The sequence below is a fragment of the Balaenoptera musculus genome, chromosome 2 (genome assembly GCF_009873245.2).
Source record: "Balaenoptera musculus isolate JJ_BM4_2016_0621 chromosome 2, mBalMus1.pri.v3, whole genome shotgun sequence".
In the NCBI taxonomy this organism is placed as follows: Eukaryota; Metazoa; Chordata; class Mammalia; order Artiodactyla; family Balaenopteridae; genus Balaenoptera; species Balaenoptera musculus.
Window position 1 is genome coordinate 167,391,048 of NC_045786.1, and position 16,433 is coordinate 167,407,480.

Here is a 16,433-nt window from a genome sequence, read left to right on the forward strand (position 1 = left end):
GTCTCTCTCTCTCTCTCTCTGACATCTGAGGGATGCAAGATGCTTTGGATCATAGAAGATCCTTTCAGTAATTTGACGAAGACTATAGATCCTCTCTCCTGGAAAAAGCATATAGCACAGTCCATGTTATAGGGCTGGTGGGCACCAGGCAGCCTGTCCAAAGAGCCCTGCTCCCATCTAGGAAGTCAGAAATCTCAGATCAAGGAGTCCCAGCACCGTAGAACCAGCCACTGTGCAGAGGAGTCACTGAGACACCAGGTCGGGGAAAGGACCACATTCAAGTTTATGCAACCAGTTCACAGCCAAGTCAGGCCTAGATCCCAGGCCTCCCCGTTAACCCTTCTGGGACTCAGTTTCCCCGTATCTCTAATAATGGAGCTGGACTCAGTCGCTGGTTTGAAGACTTGGTTTAGAGAAGTTACAGGGGAAGGGGAGACAGCAGGTGGAGTTGTGACCCTCCCGTTTATTCCCGCAGTCCCACCGGACCCACATTATCAGCTCTCTTTTGAAGGAAAGGCTTTAAGACTTTTTCCAAAAATGTTTGAAGGCCCCCATACTTTCCAGCTTCTAAGCTTCTGGGAGTGTTAAGTGCTGTGGATTGTCAGTGAGTCTCCAGAGCGAAGCCAAGAAAGCCAATCAGTGTTGAAGTGTGAGGAAACCACAGCCAAACATCCCCAAAGAAATGGCTGAGTCTCAGAGGCACAAATCCTTAAGTGTCACCAGAAAACAGGACAGGGAAAGGTGTTCTATCTCTGAAGATGTTTCCGAGTTTCTGCTGCCGTCATCCCTTTGGAAGTATACATGGCATAAAAAAAAATCAGAACTCCCCTGCCTCCCTGGCCACCCTTGTTTCTACCTTCTGTGTAAATGCCCACTGTTTACACCTGAACTCAGACACAAAACAACCGCATAGGGAAAAGAAATCATGATAAGCAATAAATGTGCTATTAGACAAATGTATTCACTTGTGAAGTGTGTCAGCTACCTAGCTCAATACCAGAAAGAAGAAAACTAGTATTTTAGGGGTCACCTGCTATGCATCCAATATTCACACCAAAATTTCATTTAGTTGAGAAAAGGGATGGGAAAGTGGTTAAGAACAGATTTTGGAGCCAGACTGCCTGGGTTCCTGAGGAGGATTAGCTGAGTTAACGCATTTATGGGCTTTAAAAAAGCGCCTGCCACAGTAAAAGTTATGTACATGTCAGGACTGTTACTAACCCTCACCCCTCCCCTCTCTGAGATTTGTCACCATCAGCTGCCTTTCAGAGTTCAGAGAGGTTTAGTCACCTGCCCGAGGTTTTCCTCCAGGAAAGTGGCAGCGCTGGGGCTGAAATCCAGGCTGACTTGGAGCCCAGAACACGTCTGCCAATCCGAGCCTCTAAAGGGCAGCCTGTCTACACAAGAGAACACTCCGTGCACTAACCTGGAAATCATCCACGCGGCTCGCCCAGCGCCCCAGGCTCAGAGGGCAGCAGGAGCCCTGGGCAGCTGCAGCCCCCCACCTGGCCTCTGTAGGTCTGGGTTCTGGAAACTGTAGCCAGCCTGGCTGGGGCCGGCGCTGGGCAGGAGCTGGAGCTCTGGCCTAGGCTGGAGGTGGAGGGAGGAAGTGCCCAGGAGGGTGATGACATCACAGCCCAGCCCTTGAAAGATGATATGTTCCCGCTGCCACTCCAGCTCAGCTCCGGAGGTTCCTCGGAGGACTGGGGCCTTCGGGCAGCCCCGCTGGACCAGGGAGCTACGAAGTGCCCGCGTTTGTGCTCCGGACAAGGTGGGTGCCGGGCAGGGGCTGGTCCAGCCGCCTCGCCTTCTCGGGGAAGGACAAGCAGACCAAGCACAGAGGGAGGGCGGGCAGATGGGTGACATGGGGGCTGATTCCCAGGCTGGGTGAGAAGTTTTCCTCAGGTCCTAGGGAGTTTGGGAAAGTTCCCTTCCTTCCCTACAGGTAACAAGAAGGGCTCCCAGCAAACGAAACATTCTTGTTTGTTCTAGGTTTGTCTTCTCCCTGAATGGAGGAGACAGACAGGCAGGTGTGTATTTATGTGAGCCATTTAGTGACCTGACTTTTACAGACTTTGGGTGGATTCCTGTACTAAAGCAGAGAGGGTGGTGAAGCAGGGAAGGTGTGAGGCTTAGACTCAAGAATCTGGCTTCTCACTCATAGCCCTACCGCTCATTGGCCCTGTGTGACCCTGGACAAGTTACTTAACCTCTCTGAGCCTCAGTTTCTCGTCTGCAAAGCACCCTGCTCGCCTGCTTCCTGGGGCGGCTGGAGTTAATCAGACCACAGACGGAAGGGGGTTTGTGAACGATGGCTGATGTGCATTGGGGCGGTTGTGGTGATAACTCAGATAAGCTTCGCATCCCTCTCGTCTGGTCCTGGCTGATAAAACAGTTTGTTTGTTCAGAGCGTGGGCTTTGCATCCAGCCCTGGGTTGGCACCAAGCTCTGCTCTCATCCCCTGGGTAATGTTTTTGAGTCCGTTTTTTTCCCAGTTTCCTGAGCCAGAAAGCTGACCTGGCAGGATGGGGGGCAAAGACAGAAATGGGCTGATGAAGTGAAGTGAGGCCTATGCAGTAGGTGCTCAATAAATCGTAGCCGTTGTCAGAGCTGCCGAGGGCAGGTAGTTTCCCGAGGCTGCGTCGGGGAGGGAGGTGGGAGTTGCTCTCCCAGGCAGGTTAGAATGTGCCTCCTTGAGTCAGGCTGCCTGGGGCTCCCATCAGTCCACAGGAAGTGGGAGCTCTGGCCCAGGAGTGGGCCATGGGGGCCCCAGGACCAACCCACCTCTTATTCCTTCTCTCAGGGGGTGGCTGGGGGCAGGGTGAGCGACCCCACAGGACACCGTCCACCCTCCCTATCTGGAGGAAAACTGTTCTGTGTCCTTCTGGGCCCTGGCAGCAGTCGGGGTGAAGAGGACATTCCACAATAGGAGCCCCACAAGCTTGAAGGAAGAGCTCACTGCTTTTCTCCTGGAGTCAAACAGGGGGTGGGGAAGAGCCAGGAGAAGGGGTTTTGGAGAACACTGCAAATGCAGGCTCCCATGCTGGCCGCATAGGCATGACCCCAGGGTCTCATCCCAGCTCTGCCGGGAACTCACAAAACCCCTGCAGTCATGCGCTCCGAGGCCATCACAGAGCAGATGAGGAAACTGAGCCTCCGAGCCAGGACGTAACTGAGCAAAGCCCTCTGGTCAGGGTCCGGGAAAGGCCTTGACCTCTTTGGGACTCAGGTCTGTCACTTATAAGCAGGGGAAGGTTCCGATGATTGACGAATGGTGAGACTAAGGACATGGGATTAGACCGAACTGGAGAGATGCTGGCCAACGGCACCAAGCAGGGAAAGAGCCATGCCGTGTGGTCTCTGCTAACACAGTGACCGTGTCTGGATAAAAAGTTCAGAGTGGATCCGAGGGTAACACTAATGGCTGCCTTTCTGACCTGTGCAGCCTTGGGGTCAGAGAGGGCACTGGAGATTGCCCTGCAGACCCACCAGGGGATTCTGGTTTTCAAAATGAAAGTAGGGATCATGTCCGTCCATTCACAGCTGGCTCGCCTGCACTGAGAACCGTGCCTACCATAAAGTGGGCACTGGTCAGTATTTGCTGAATGACTGAATGGTAGGTGGGTGGGTGGATGGCTGGATGGGTAGATGGATGGATGGATGGATAGGTGGATGGATGGATGGATGGATGGATAGATGGATGGATGGATGGATGGATGGATGGATGGATGGAAGGGTGGATGGATGAATAAGTGAATACGGGTCCCTTGGCAGGCACTAAAAGCACACAGAGCATATTACTAAGTGAAAGAAGCCAATCTGAAAAGGCTACATACTGTAGGATTCCTATTATATGACATTCTGGAAAAGGCAGAACTATGGAGACAGTGAAAAAATCAGTGGTTGCCAACGTTGGGGGGAGGGAGGAATGAACACACGGAGCACAGAAGATTTTTAGGGCAGTGAAACTACTCTGCATGAAGCTGTAATGGTGGATACATGTCATTATACATTTGTCCAAACCCATAGAATGTACAACACCAAGAGTGAACCCTAATGTAAACCATGGACTTTGGCGATATGATATGTCAGTGTAGGTTCATTGATTGTAAGAACACAGCACTCTGGTGCAGGATGTTGATAAGTGGGGAAGATTGTGCACGTATTGGGTAGGAGGTATGTGGGAACTCTCTGTATTTTCTGCTCAATTTTTCTGTGAACCTGAAACTGCTTTAAAAATAAAGTCTAATTTTTTTTTTAAAGCACACCGTGCAGGACTTTGTGTTGAGGATTCAGAAGGCACTTAGGGTATCCCTGAGCCATGGATCAAATGATGAGAACTTCCTAAGACTTGATATTAAGACTGAGTACCTCCCTTCCAACACCCACCCGGCCCAGGAATTCCCTGACTTCTTTGTGCACATGCTTCCAGGAACGGGGAGGTTGCTACTGTACAAGGCACCTGCTCCATCTCGAGAGGGTTGTACTGTTAAAAAGTCCTTCCTTAGACTGAAGCTAAATCCCTCTCCCACTGAGCATTGGGCCACTTTCTATCTCTTGGAGTTGGACTGTATAATTCTCATCCTATGGGTCCTCCCTGAGCAAAACTTCCACAACTCCTCAATCAAAATATACTTTCCAGAACAAACCCAAGAAGTAACGTATTCCTTTGACTCTGGAATCTGTAGGGTTCTATAGGCTAGAAAAATGTGAACCCCCTCCAAAAAAAATCATCACAGCGCAAAGCAGGGTGGAACAAGCACAGGCTCTGCGTTCAGATTCTGACTGTTTACTGCTGGAGAAGCTCTCTGAGCCTCAGTTTTCTCAACTGTACGATGGGGATAGTCATTCCTACTTATAAGAGCATGGAGAGGTTTATCTCAGATGGTGCTAGTGCAGTGCAAACAGGGGCCAGGCTTACTGCAGGTGCCCACGTAGCAGAGGGACGGCAGCAAGGACATGGGACTACCAGAGGTGGTGTCTGCCTTGCCGTGGGGTCACTGCAGCTTGTGGGTTCCCAGGGAACAGGGTGCCCCAGCATGCCCACACTCATATTCCTAGGCAGCACATCTGTGGGAGCCCTGTAACTTTTCCCTTGAGGGCTCAAACTTCAGGTTTCCAGCCCACACTCCCCAGCGCCTCTGGGCCCCTCTGATTTCTCTGGCCAGTGGAGCTCTGGGAAGGCGGGCGCAGAGAACCGGCTTCCAGACCCCGATCCAAACTCGCTAGCTGGCTGAGCCAGCTCAGCGAGGTCACTTTGCTTCTCTGAGCCTCACGAAATCAGCAGCGCCTGTGCCAGACACCTCTTGAGGTGCTGTAAACTGTAGAGTGCCAGGCACTTGGGCAAGCCCAGTGCTTCTGTGGCTGTTACTGTGCTGATGTGTACCTGTGACCTCGTGTTCCCTCTTCTTTCCTTTGGGTCCCCAAGTGACCATATTCCAAGGGGGTGTGGCCTGACCGGGAAGACCAGCCATGGACACACACTGCCTTAGCAAATGGCTTTCTGGGGGGAGCAAATTCGAAAGGAACTCAGGCCCTGTCCCTGCCCTAGACCCCAAAGCCACCATCCCCAGATCCTTCCTCTTAATCCCCATGGCCGAAATTCAGGGCCCCCAAACCCTGGTACCCAGGGCTGTATCACCGCCCCCTCCCATGTCATTTCAAGAACCGACACACTGTCCCTGAGAACTCGGGGCCTCAGACAGCTCCCAGCCTAGCTCCCCTGCAGGTGGATTTGGGCCTCAGGAAGCATCAAGCGGTGCCCTGCCTCTCCCACCCAACTGAAAGCCCCTCCAGGGAAAAGACTGAACCCAGCCCAGCTCGTGGCACCTACTATGAATACCTATACAGCAGGGGTGACACCCTGACTGCAGTAGGCAGGCTTTCTGGTCCTTCCAGAGCCTCTGAGATTGCACCTCCCAGCCAAATGGGGAATTAATCCCATCAAACAATTCAAGAAAAGGAAAGACAAGTCATAGGGAAAAGTAGCTCATCAGTTAAACCAGTTCAGTTCTAAACTATGGCTAACAAATTGGTTGTACTGTGATCGTGAAGCTTTGTAACTGTTTATGCAGGATGCTTAAAATAGACATAAAAATTAGGAAATAATCTGGAACAAAAATTTCTTATTATTTCAGCTAAATCTGAAAAGTGAGAAGAGAAAAAGAAGGGAGGAGGAAAAGTGTGCTAAAGATTTTTTTTAAATTGAAGTATAGTTGATTTACACTAAAGATTTTATCTTAGCTGGAAGAACAGTTATTTTTCTACTCTTGATGCTAATAGATGGATACAAGTTTTCATATGTTTGTTAAAATTTTAAAGATAACCATTAGAAGAATTGAAGAGTATATATATATATATATATATATATATATATATATATATATATAATTATAGTATGTTATATTTGTAACATATAATTATTATAAACTATGGTAAATTATCTTACTTTGTATTCAACAAAGGAAATACAATCCAAGGAATATTTATAGAAATTGATTATGTTCTAGGCCCTAAAGAAAACCTTAATATAGTCCCAGATATAAAACTCTTACTGGCTGCATTACTTGACCATACTGTAGAAATTAACATCAAATATGGACACTAAACATCACAAATCACTTGTAAATTTTAGAAAATGCTCTTCCTCAGAACTCTCCCATCAGAGATCATCAAAACTGAAATTACAGATCTCTGAGACAAGATCAGTTACAAGAACACTGTTAATCAAATTTATGGGATACAGACAAAGCCATACTCATAGTCGAACTCATGTTAATAATAATAATTATTATGATGATTATTATATTATTGTTTATATAGATTGCAAGTAAATGAATAAAATGTTCAGTTCAAGAAGATGGATGGACAAAAAAAGTAGAAGAAAGAACAAAAGAAAGAAAGAAAAAGAAGTAGAAGAAAGAATAATGATGACAAAACAAAATGATTAATTAGAAAGGAAAAAAACGTTAATATCAGTATTCCATCTAAGGAAAAACCAAATGCTGGCTCTTTGAAAGTAGGGAAGGGGAAGGAAACATTAGGAAGTGATCTGCGCTATGCGGAGAATTAGAATAAGCTGCCGAGACAGGGAGTGATAAGCAACCACTTTATTTGTGGTCAAGAGTGGCCTGCAGCAAAGCTGGGGCCCAGCATCCCAGCCCTTCCAGGCTGTGGGAAGGAGGATCTGCCTGGTTGGGGGTTTCTGTTGGCCCCATGAAGGCCTTCTTTCTATACTGGCCTCCTGTTCCCTGGGAGGGTCCCATGTCCCTGAAGGTAGGAGAGCAGAGCTCAAAGCCCTGCCCCCCGCCATGACCTGGGCCTGGGATCCCATCATCTCTGCTTCAACCTTTTATACCTAAGCCTCCATCAGAGCCCACGAACCAACAGGCTCACAGATGTGCTAAGTATTTAGCCACCAGCATTTTTTAAAGGAGTCAATATTTTTAAAGTGGGATATTTCACATAAAAATTCAGCTTCCCAGCTTCTCTAGGAATGCAGACGGCTCTGGCAAGGCTGAAATGTAACGCCCCACCTGGCCACACACAACTCTTTAGGTCAGACCTTGGCCCTCCGAGTGCCCATCCTTCCCCCAGCGCCAGCATCTGCTCTCACCTCCAGCACCCCACTTTAATGGGCCCCTGTGGGCATTTGAATTTGAGGCCCTGCTTGGCACGTTGAGAGGTGCGGGACTGGTGAAGGCCACTGAGGTAGAACTGAGCTGGTTACGACTGGGAGAAAGAACTTTCAGAGCAGATTTACAAGGGCAGCCTCTCCCCCAAACAGCCCCACGTAAGAGAGGGCAAAGGCAGCCCCCTCCCCACACCAGCCTCTGGGGGCTGAACTCTAAAATGGGCCTGTGATGGTGCTGCAGAGTGCCTTAGAGATGGAGCACTTCCCAGGCCTAAAGCAGGAACACCCAACCGTGGAGTTGAGACCATATAGGAGGGCTTGACTCTTCCAAACAGAGAGGAGGAAAAAGCTGGTGTGAAACTGAGGAAAATCTGAACTATCCAGGATCCTAAGCACACGATGCTCTCCAATGCCTCTGAGCCTTCGTTCATGCTGTTCCCATGCCTCTGATGCTTTTCCACACCTTCCTCAAGCTTCTTCTCCTACTCATCCTTTGAGATGAAGGGGTCCCTCCTTCCAGGAAGCCTTCTACACCCCTTCCCAGAAGCTAGGTCCCTCGTTGGTGCCCCGCAACTGCCTTTGGCCCCCCAGTGACAGCACTAGCCAGGCTGTGTTGGCATCCTCTGTGTGTTTGCCTCTCCTGCAGCCTGTGAGCCCCCTCAAAGGCCAGGGCCTCATCTTACCCCTCTGTTCATCCCCAGCCTGGTCCCCAGGGGACCTGCAGCGCCCTCCTGGCTGTTAGGGCCTGTACCCTGGTAGGCTCAGCCGGCCTCCTGGGAGGTCGGACTCTGCAGTGACAACAGGAAGGGCATCTGGCCATCAGACGCCAGGGCCAGTGAGCACTGACATTCCTGAGTGTGGCCTCTGGCCTCCTGGAGAGAGCAGGTGTTCCAAGGAGGCCTCTTTGTCACTGCAGACTAACAGTCAGGTGGCAGGTTTCCAGGCTTCCTTTCTGTGGGTCTTGCCGTGTCCCCATGTCCTAAAGGCTCTGGGGCACAGATGAGACTTCTGAGCCCACCGGCTCTGAGCCCGGGTGCCTCCCCCAAGGGAATGGGGTCCGACCCCAGGAGTCCCGTGGCAGCCAGTGGTAGGCCTGCGTCACTCTGCAAAGTCCCTTCTTTTGGACCCTGAGTGCCAGCTTCTCCAAAGGCGGCCTCCAGGCAGCTCCAGCGCCTGGGCAGAGGCCGTGGTGGAGGGCCCCGGCCTCGCTGTGCAACAGCCCAGCATTCTGATCGGGGCTTGGCCAACTGCCTGCTGAGTGACACAGGGCGGGTCGCTGACCGGCCTGAGACCCTCCCTTCCCGCCTGCATCAGGGCATCAAGACCGCCATCCACAGCCTCTGTGCAGCCGACGCAGCAGGACCGTGTGTGAAAGTGCCCACGCCGCACAGGGCCCGCTCATTCCCTCCTTTCTGAACCGCTCGGGAGAGACCCTCTGGGCTCCCGGCTCGGAGGCTCCTGCCCGCGAGGAGCGCGGAGCCTGTGGGAGAGACAGGCGAGGGCCTGGGCGGCTTGGACTCAGCACCCCGCTCCTGTGACCCCAGGGGCCAGCCCAGAGGACCCGGGACGGCCACGTCCCCTGCTGGTCCTGAGCCTCCTGCATCCAGAGCCAAATGGCAGGATCTCCACCTTCCCCTTCCTGGGCCTCTGTGTGCCAGCCTGCCACACACACTCACACATCACACACACACACACACACACACACACTGCACACACCACACGCTCACACACACACACACACACACACACATAAACACACACACAACAGAGACAGCACAGACACATACACACACGTACACACACGTACACACAAATACGCCACACCACACACACACACACTCGCACACACACAACACACACATACACACATGTACACACAAATACGCCACACCACACACACATAACAGAGACAGCACAGACACATACACACATGTACACACACGTACACACAAATACGCCACACCACACACACACACACTCGCACACACACAACACACACATACACACATGTACACACAAATACGCCACACCACACACACACATAACAGAGACAGCACAGACACATACACACATGTACACACACGTACACACAAATACGCCACACCACACACACACACACTCGCACACACACAACACACACATACACACATGTACACACAAATACGCCACACCACACACACACATAACAGAGACAGCACAGACACATACACACATGTACACACATGTACACACAAATACACCACACCACACACACACACTCGCACACACACACAACACACACATACACACACAAATATACACAAATAAATACACCACACACACACTACACTGCACACACATGCACACATGTACACACACAGACACACATCACCACCTCTCTGCTGCCTGCATGTCCCCATAACCATCTTGTGACATCTATGCTCTCTGAATTGTCGTTGTGGGCAGGGTTCAAGTTCTCTCCCAGGAGGGTCCTAGACCTTTAAGGCGGGGGGGCGGGTCTAAATGGGGAAGGACATGCGGTGGGACAGACCAGGCAGGAGCCCACGCAGGGCCCCAAGAGTGTGTATCTCGGCCCTAACCTGGGCACCCTTGCCCGCAGAACTCTGCTAAAGCTGCTAAGCGGGGACGCTTCCCCCCAAGCGTGGACGCAATGCTCTCTAGAGGTGACAGAGCCCGTCAGAGGCGGCGCTAGGATCGGGACCTGGTCTGGTTCCCCCACGAGGACGCCGTGGCTCCCTGGATGGGCAAAGATGTCAGGATGGGCTTCAGGAGGTGCGCGCAGGCCGGGGCGGCGAGGAGACCAGCCCTGCCACTGCGGGGGAGAGAGCAGGTGGGGAAGCGAAAGAGGGGCCAGGGCTGGAGATGCCAGGGGGAGCCCGGGCCTTCCCACTCTGGGGCATCATCCCGAAGCCCCAGCCGGGCGCGGACTGCCCGGACTGGGCCGCCTTGCACGTCCCCAGCGGTGTACACGTGTGTTTACTGCAAAAATAAGTCACAGCCCCGGGGACTTTCAGGTGGCCTGGGGAATTTCTTCCAAGAGCGTGTGTGGACCGTGGTGGCCGTGGCTGAGGGGGTGGAGGTGGGCCCCCCGGGCCGGTCACCGCACAGAACACGCCTGGATCTGGGGTGCCGTGGAGGCAACGGTTACTCCGAGGCGGAAGAGGGAGCCAAGGGCTAATGAGACCCTGATGGCCGGGCTGATCCCGCTGGGTCATCACCACAACCCGCAGGCAGGAGGTAATGTCTCTAGTCCTGCAAGTGGGGGGACCCAGGCCCAGCCAGGCGGCCTCTGGCTCGGTCACACTGTTGGTAAATGGCAGAGCTGGCATCTGGGTGCCTCCAGAGTGATGCTACCTCCCAGCCTTTTTCGTTTTGCTGCAGGTTTGCCTCAAGGGCCAGCGCTGGCCTGACTGAGGATGGCCTGAGAGGGTGGTGAAGACGGGCAGCCAGAGAACCGAGAGGCGGGGGAACGGGGGGCAAAGCAGCGGGCGACACACAAAGGAAGGGAAATCGGGCTGGCTTCAGGGTTTCCACAGCAGCAGATACACCACATGCAACAGAGGAGCGTCTCCAGAGTCAGGAGAGAAGCAGGCTATGACAGCGCATGGTCTTCCGTGAGTGAAGGCAGCAGAAAGACATGCTGAATGTGAAAGGGCTCAGAGAACATGCCATCCTTGCAACCACTGTGAAAAAAATCCCTCAGAGACGAAACCCAGCGTGACAGAGACATGAGTCAAAGTGAAGAACAGAGGCTGGGGAAGGATTTTTGGTTCACTGGGACCCCAAATGTAAAAAATCAGGCTGAATCCTGTGACAAGAAGTGGCTTTTGAGTCCAGCAGGAAATCCCACCTTCCCAGAGTCTCCCTCAGCGGCTCCCCACCAGGGTGCTCTTTCTTGGGTTCTTAGAAGCCCACTGACTCCACCTGCTTGATACTGACCAGGGTTCTTGGCCTTCCCCAAGCAATAGAAATTGACTAGAGGCCAGACAAGAAATTCAGGCAAGACTTATTGGGGCCCCTGCTGCAGCGGGTGGGAGGGGGTGGGTGAAAACAAGTAACAGTTTCCCTTGTTTGCCTCCCCCCCACTCCCAGGAGGGGTGAGCTTGTTCCTTTTATGGGGTGAGGGTAGGGGTGTGTCCAGGGATCCAGCCAGAGGGGCAGCTTAGGTGTTTTGCCCACCCCTCTGGTGGGGTTGAGTGCAGGGGTCACGCATAGTACCCTGCTTTTGCTGGCGACACCCTGTTTTTGCGCCCAGCTCTTCAGAAGTGGTAGTTGGGGTTTTTTTTGGTCTTTTTGTATCTTTTTGTCTGTAATTTGCCCCAGCTGCACCTGCACACAGTTTTATTTTTAGTCCCTTATAATTTCTTTGTAATTTGTAGGTGGAGGAGACGTTTGTCCAGGTGCAAGCACTGCAGCAAAGGGTCCCAAGTCCCAGCCTGTCTCATGCTCAGGACTGGTGGTTGGGTAAGACAGGAAATCACTGAAGAAACAACTCATAAGGACACTCAGCATTTCATTTTATATGAAAACATGATTACGCATTGATTCACCAGTTTTTAAGTAAGCGAGGCCTTTTCTTTGAGCATGAGCTGGTTGATTATCTTTCTGACACAAGCTAACCCATCATTCATTCTCTATTTTGAAAAAAATAGGAGAGAACACTTGGCTTATTTAAATAGTTTCATTCCAAAAGCAATCAATGTTCTTCATAGAAAATGTGAAGGCTACTACAAAGAATAAAGAAAACACAAAAGCAGCACAGGATCCCATTGGTCAAAGGCAACCACCACTAGTAATAATTTGGTATTTTGTCTTCCAGATTTTTTCCTGCTGTGTTATACATATGATTTAGTGCCCAGCTTTTTTTCCCACCTGGCCTGATATCAGAAGTATTCGCTCTCTTTTTGTGAACTCTTTGGAGCGTCATTTTTCACGTATAATATTTAATCAGTCCCCTGGTCTGAAAAGTTTTGGTTGTTTCTTATTTCCCTAATCTAAGGACAGGAGGCTTTCCCTGTCCTTTTGATTGTTTTCAGAAATACCAAGCAAAAAATAAAGGGTATTTTTTTAGGTTCTTGATTTGCTTCATTGAATTATCCCAAAATCAAATGTTCTGGAGACAGGTTTGAGAGCCAGTCAACCCTCTCTGCCTGACCCTATTCGGAGAAGACCATCGAAGCTGTCGTCTGCCTGCCTCCCCCCTCAGTGTGTGACTGGCCCATTAAACATTTGCAAACCAGATTGTTTTAACGTGGTCTTGGCTCTGAGGGTTCCTGAGGAATCGGGTCCAGGCAGCCAGGGGCTGGAGGCAGTGGACTTGGCATCTCACCAGACGCAAACTTCTACTAAGAGTGATCCTTCACTGAGTGCCTACGAGTGAACAATCCCATTCCACAGATAAGGAAACTGAGGCTCCGAGAGGTTCAGGGACCTGGCAGTGAGCAGAGGCACAGAACTGTTGCCCCTGTGTCCCCTGGGCAGGCTTCAAGCTGGGTGTGTGGGAAGGTGAGCTGCTTGGGTGTGGCTTCCGTCTGGCACAGTCTCCCCGTAGGCCGGGGACGTCATCCCCCAGGCTCTTCCTGCTGCTTCCCAAACTGTGAAGTACACGGGGACTAGGCAAGCTCGTGGTGTCAGAAATGCTCCTCCATCCCGGCTCAAAAAGTTGGAATGTTCCGCTGCTTTAGCACTGAAAGGATAAACCCTGGGGCCCTGCACCCACAGGCAGGGTCTGGGGAGGTCTCAGAGTCACGGGCCAGGACACACAACCCCTTGTGCTACCTGAGCTGCAAGCCAGGGTTCCTCTGCAGGGTTACATAATAGAGATAATAGCACCCTCCACACCCCGCCACTGCTTCTCTCCCCCTCGCACAAGGAGAAGGCAGCCTAGTGCGGGGTAGAATAAGTGCAGATGTTGGGTGGTCTGAGGCCAAACCCTGCTTCACAGCTGGGTGGACTTTTGGGGGTTAGTGACCTCGCTGAAGTTTATTTTTCTCCCTGAAATCAGATGGTATCTTATCCAGTGTAAACTTCCTATGGTGTTCTTGGAGAATTAAGGGAGATAGGGCCTGTGAATCTACTGACATACAATGGGCAATTCCAGTACCTTCGTAGCATACAAATTTAATACATGTGTCTCAAACCAGAAAGGCCGAGGGGCAGGGGAGCCATGCATTGGATGGGACAGCCATATGTAGTCCTAGGGCTAAATCCATAGAATTTAAGGAATCGTGGTCCAAATACACCAAAAACACTGCCCAGACTTTACTTGAATACTTCCAATGACAGGGAACTCACTACTGCTAATAGCAATGCAATTCATCAAACATTCAACAAGCAGTTACGTTGCCAGGACTGCGGATTCAGAGAAGCAAAGACTGTCTTGTGCTTGAGCAATTGACAATGTGGCAGTCCGGATGCGTGCAAAGAGAAAGAAAATTGCGTGTGTGTGTGTGTGTGCATGTGGGAACACCAATGTCTGGAATATGTATTAAGAGGAAGTCACTACAGTGGGGAGACCCACACCAGCACCAGAATGAACAGATTTAGAAAGCTGCTAATCACAGACTGTCACAGTGGGAAAGATCTTACAAAATAATCTGTGTAATCACCCCCCTGCTTGCCCTACAGATGAGGAAACTGAGGCCCAGAGAGGGAAAGCCACCTGCTCAAAGGCACGTGCTGAGTCAGGGGCCCAGGGTAGGTCTAATAACAGAAATACTAACAATGGCAAAAGCAACTCTGATGGCAGCTACCGTGGGGGGACCCCAGCTCCGCGCCAGCCCCGGGGCTCAGCGTCTGACAGCACCAGCTCATTTCAGCCCCAGACAACACGGAGGGGGACACGCTACTACTATCCCCGAGGTTCAGAGGGAAGTGAGGAGCTGGGGGTCAAGCCAGCTCTAACTGTCACCTCGCAGCCTTCCCACTGCCTGGCCCCAGGCTGACATTTGGGAGCCCTGAGGAGACAGCCCCATAGCTGGGGGACGGGGGTCAGGAGGGGTTCATGAGCAGGGTCTGCCCGATGCACTTGACCACAATCAACTTGGCTATTCTTTGGTTCTTGTCGTCTCTCTGGTGGCTCTGGGAGTTGTCACCTGGGTCCCCACCTAGGAGTCTGTGACCTTGGATACATCACTTTGCTGAGCCTCTGCTGCCTTGCCTATAAAATAGGCCTCACATCCCCTCGCAGGACAGTTATGTGAGGATCAGGGAAAGAACCGCTGATCAGGGTGCAAACGTCCCTGTCATAAACTGTAAAGTGCAGTGCACACTGCCACTGAGTTACCGGCATCATGGGGTTGTATGCAGAGGGGTAGGGTCGGGGCACTCATGCACGACCAGGGACAGGTCACCTCCCTCTTAGAGCTTTAGTTTCCTCACGGTTAATATAGGGTTGGACTAAAAAAACCTCTAAATGGCGAGATTCTTCCAGCTCGAAAATTCCATGGCCCTAACACATCTGGGGTACTTGGCAGTTTACAAAGCACTTTTGAATCTGCAACCCCTGAGTTCGAATCCTACCCCATTCCCACCCACTTAATAGCTAATGACCTTGGCCAAGGTCCTTTACCTAAACTTGGACAAGCCCCTCGCGGGAGTCGGAGCCTGTTTTGTTGTTTATTAAGATGAGGACAAGGCTGCGAGCCCGCCTTTCTTACAGGACTGAGGGAGGCGCTTCTGCACAGTTTCCCAGGCCGGGCTCTGCCGCTGAATTTTGCTGAGGCTCAGTTTCCGCATCTGTAAAATGGGGTTAGCAATGCCTGTCTAGAGTTGTTGTAAGGACTGAGTGAGTTGATGTTTGTTATGTGCTCTGAACAGAACTGGCATATGGAAGATGCTATACGCGTTGCTGTCAACATCATCATCATCAGTATTCATCCTTTCCACACTACTTCCTGAGGCACCTGCCCTTGGCCAGGCCCAGTGCTAAGAGATGAGGATACAGTGGAGGGAAGACTGAGACATTTATTGCAGTCAGAGGGCTCCCAGCCTGGTGGGGAGAGAACCAATTAAACAAGCTATTTACATAAATGTACTGAGAGCCATGAGAGCACAGAAGCTAAGGGCCTCTGTGCAGAGACACTCAGAGTCCAGGAAGACCTCCCGGAGGAGGTGATGTTCAGCTAGATCTGAAGGATGACTAGGAGTTGGAAGGGCTCCTGCCCTGTGCAGCGGGGTAGGTGGGCAGGGAGGCAAGGTCCTGAGACGTGGTTGCTGGGGCTCTGGGCAGGGCAAGGCGGGAATCAACTGTCACATTGTCGGGAATTTCATGAGCTCAACTGGGCTTGAAATCAGCCACGGTGGGAATATTTACAACACGGAAATTTGCAGATGCTACCAGTTAGCGCTTCCCCCCCCCCCGCCAAGATCCAGTTGGTAACATGTGCCAGCACACCACTGCCTCTGTCTCCTCTCAGTCGGCCCGAAGAAGCCCACCCTTGCCCAGAGGTCCCCAAGGGCACACGGCAGGGCAGCAGGAGCTTCTTCCTGTGAGTGCTGGTCCTGGGCTAGTCCGAGGGAACGCCAGAGTGTTTATGGAAAAAATGTTTACCAGGAGTCCACCCGTGCCAGGGCCTCAACGGTGGTGAAGGAGGCATGAATGTGGCTCTCGGGGACAAGCTTTCCACGCCAGGACAAATAGTCCCAGGGTGCTGTACGTCAACTACAAAAGGCAGAAATGAAGGAGAAAGGAAGCTGACAGACCTTTGCTTCTCAAGAGAAGCAGAGGCTTGGTGTTGAGAGAAACCGTTAAGGTCTTTCTGTCTGCCTTCTGAGGAGTTGGGGGTCACCTGAGATCCTG

General features: G+C 51.6%; 1 protein-coding gene across 1 annotated transcript in view; it reads left to right on the forward strand.

Moving 5' to 3' along the window:
- Window positions 1-1,327: 1,327 nt before the first annotated feature.
- Window positions 1,328-16,433, forward strand: part of BDKRB2 (bradykinin receptor B2) — a 34,390-nt gene continuing 19,284 nt past the window's right edge. Inside the window, exon 1 of the mRNA XM_036841164.1 lies at window positions 1,328-1,771. The gene's annotated coding sequence lies outside the window, so the exon portion shown is untranslated. The remainder of the gene's footprint in view (window positions 1,772-16,433) is intronic.